Here is a 4,009-nt window from a genome sequence, read left to right on the forward strand (position 1 = left end):
GGGCTAAAAACATGAAGATATTTGTGTCCCATGTGAATGCACACCAGAGGGTGACTTCAGCAGAGGAAGGTTTTAATAATCAAGTGGATAAGATGACCCATTCTGTGGATACCAGTCAGCCTCTTTCCCTGGCAACTCCTATCATTGCCCAATGGGCTCATGAACAAAGTGGTCATGGTGGTAGGGGTGGAGGTTATGCATAGGCTCAGCAACATGGACTTCCACTCACCAAGGCAGACCTGGCTACAGCCACTGCTGAGTGCCCAATCTGCCAGCAGCAGAGACCCACACTCTGCTCCTGAAATAGCACCATTCCCCGAGGTGGCCAGCTGGCTACATGGTGGCAGGTTGATTACATTGGATTACTCCCTTCATGGAAGGGGCAGCGATTTGTTCTAACTGGAATAGATGCATACTCTGGATATGGATTTTCCTTCCATAGGGAAGTGATTGACTGCTGGGTGGTCTTCCCAATCATTGGTAAAGCTCTTATAGAATTCTCCAAATTCATCCTGGGTGATGTCTTCAGGTTTTCTGGTCCAAATGGGCTTGATCTCGTTCAGTTCTTCTTGGTCAGTATAATTCTCCTTAATGTTCTTGCTTTTCTTTTTCTTGTTCTTACCACTATCGTTCTCCTCACCTGAGCCCACGATTTCAGTCATGGACTTCTCTTCATCATCCTTGTCTTCTTTCTCAACTTTCTCTTCCTCTGCTTCATCATCACTGATTTACTTCTCTCCTTCCTTCTCCAAATAAAAGTTGATGGAGTAATCTATGAACTATGAGTGCATCTTCACCACTTCTTTGACCCGCCTCTCTCCTCTAAGTACTCTGTCTGGTCTTCTCTAAGTTGCAAGATCACTTTGGTGCCCTGGCTAATAGGCTCCCCATGGTCAGCACGAACAGTGAAGGAACCTCCAGCAAAAGACTTCCAGGCACACTGCTCATCATCATTGTGTTTTGTGATCACAACCACTTTCTCTGCCACCAAATAGGCAGAATAGAAGCCAACACCAAATTGCCCAATCATGAAGATTTCTGCACCATCCTGCAGTCCCTCCATAAATGCTTTGGTACCAGACTTTGCAGTTTCTCCCAAATTATTTATGATATCAGCCTTGGTCATGCCAAAGCCTGTATCCACGAGAGTCAGGGTACATTCCTAGTGGTTGGGGTGATGTCAACTTTCAACCCTTTACCATTGTCCCACTTGGAAGGGTCTGTCAGACTCTCGTAGTGAATCTTGTCCAAAGCATCAGAAGCATTAGAGAGCACTCCTGAAGGAAAATTTCCTTGTTTGAATAGAAGGTACTGATGATAAGAAACATAGGTTGGGCAATCTCTGCCTGGAAGGCAAAAGTCTTCGCCTCCTCCTCTCCTTGGTGCACTTCTTCTGTCATGTAGAAGGGAGTGAGCAGCAAGAACCAGAGAACACAGTAGGCAGGGACCATGTCCAGCTTGCATGCAACAGAAAGGCTGCACAGGGGTGACTCAAGAACCACAGAAGTATTTTTTTTTTAAAAAAAACGCTATTTTATTGAGATATATTCACATTACATATAGTCCATCCAAAGTATACAATCAGTGGCTCACAGCATAATCACAGAGTTGTGCATTCATCATCATGATCAATTTTAGAACATTTTCACTACAAAAAGAAAATCCCTATTCCCCTTACCTCCCCCACATTACTGACCCTTAGCATTGGTGTGGTACCTTTGTCAAGGTGATGAAACAATATTAACATATTACTGTTATCGCTAGTCCACAGTTTGCATTAGAAGCCCTTCCCCTTATACCACTCTATTATTAACTCCTTGTAATAGTGACATACTTTTGTTCTGGATCATGAAAGAACATTCTTACATCTGTACAATTCACTACAGTCATTGTCCACAACAAGTCAAACCCTTTTTTAACCTGAGTAGTTATGAATCTGCCCTTACTCAGTATGCAAACCAGCACAGCCTAACCCAGTGTGGCGCCAACTTCTGTGTTGGATTCCGAATCTGCCATCTTTCTCTCTCTCTCTTTCTCTCTCTTTTTATTATTAATTAAAGAAAAAAAGAGAAATTAACCCAACATTTAGAAATCATTCCATTCTACATATGCAATCAGTAATTCTTAACATCATCACATAGATGCATGATCATCATTTCTTAGTATATTTGCATCGATTTAGGAAAAGAATTAGCAAAACAACAGAAAAAGATATAGAATGTTAATATAGAGAAAAAAATAAAAATAATAATAATAGTAAAAAAAGGAAAAAGAAAAAAATACAAACAAACAAACAGACAGACAAAAAAAAAACCCTATAGCTCAGATGCAGCTTCATTCAGTGTTTTAACATGATTACTTTACAATTAGGTAGTATTGTGCTGTCCATTTTTGAGTTTTTGTATCTAGTCCTGTTGCACATCTGTATCCCTTCAGCTCCAATTACCCATTATCTTACCCTGTTTCTAACTCCTGCTGGACTCTGTTACCAATGACATATTCCAAGTTTATTCTCGAATGTTGGTTCACATCAGTGGGACCATACAGTATTTGTCCTTTAGTTTTTGGCTAGACTCACTCAGCATAATGTTCTCTAGGTCCATCCATGTTATTACATGCTTCATAAGTTTATTCTGTCTTAAAGCTGCATAATATTCCATCATATGTATATACCACAGTTTGTTTAGCCACTCGTCTGTTGATGGACATTTTGGCTGTTTCCATCTCTTTGCAATTGTAAATAATGCTGCTATAAACATTGGTGTGCAAATGTCCGTTTGTGTCTTTGCCCTTAAGTCCTTTGAGTAGATACCTAGCAATGGTATTGCTGGGTCGTATGGCAATACTATATTCAGCTTTTTGAGGAACCGCCAAACTGCCTTCCACAGTGGTTGCACCATTTGACATTCCCACCAACAGTGGATAAGTGTGCCTCTTTCTCCGCATCCTCTCCAGCACTTGTCATTTTCTGTTTTGTTGATAATGGCCATTCTGGTGGGTGTGAGATGATATCTCATTGTGGTTTTGATTTGCATTTCTCTAATGGCCAGGGACATTGAGCATCTCTTCATGTGCCTTTTGGCCATTTGTATTTCCTCTTCTGAGAGGTGTCTGTTCAAGTCTTTTTCCCATTTTGTAATTGGGTTGGCTGTCTTTTTGTTGTTGAGATGAACAATCTCTTTATAAATTCTGGATACTAGACCTTTATCTGATATGTTGTTTCCAAATATTGATTCCCATTGTGTAGGCTGTCTTTCTACTTTCTTGATGAAGTTCTTTGATGCACAAAAGTGTTTAATTTTGAGGAGCTCCCATTTATTTATTTCCTTCTTCAGTGCTCTTGCTTTAGGTTTAAGGTCCATAAAACCACCTCCAATTGTAAGTTTCATAAGATATCTCCCTACATTTTCCTCTAACTGTTTTATGGTCTTAGACCTAGTGTTTAGATCTTTGATCCATTTTGAGTTAACTTTTGTATAGGGTGTGAGATACGGGTCCTCTTTCGTTCTTTTGCATATGGATATCCAGTTCTCTAGGCACCACTTATTGAAGAGACTGTTCTGTCCAAGGTGAGTTGGCTTGACTGCCATATCAAAGATCAAATGTCCATAGATGAGAGGGTCTATATCTGAACACTCTATTTGATTCCATTGGTCGATATATCTATCTTTATGCCAGTACCATGCTGTTTTGACCACTGTGGCTTCATAATATGCCTTAAAGTCAGGCAACGTGTGACCTCCAGCTTCGTTTTTTTTCCTCAAGATGTTTTTAGCAATTCGGGGCACCCTGCCCTTCCAGATAAATTTGCTTATTGGTTTTTCTGTTTCTGAAAAATAAGTTGTTGGGATTTTGATTGGTATTGCATTGAATCTGTAAATCAATTTAGGTAGGATTGACATCTTAACTATATTTAGTCTTCCAATCCATGAACACGGTATGCCCTTCCATCTATTTAGGTCTTCTGTGATTTCTTTTAACAGTTTTTTTATAGTTTTCTTTATATAGG

At 39.9% G+C, this 4,009-nt stretch overlaps 1 pseudogene; it reads right to left on the reverse strand.

Annotated features, from left to right (window-relative positions):
- Positions 1-395: 395 nt before the first annotated feature.
- Positions 396-1,400, reverse strand: LOC143690675 (heat shock protein HSP 90-beta pseudogene; annotated as a pseudogene).
- Between the last annotated feature and the right edge of the window lie 2,609 nt (positions 1,401-4,009).

The sequence above is a fragment of the Tamandua tetradactyla genome, chromosome 7 (assembly GCF_023851605.1).
Source record: "Tamandua tetradactyla isolate mTamTet1 chromosome 7, mTamTet1.pri, whole genome shotgun sequence".
NCBI classification, from domain to species: domain Eukaryota; kingdom Metazoa; phylum Chordata; class Mammalia; order Pilosa; family Myrmecophagidae; genus Tamandua; species Tamandua tetradactyla.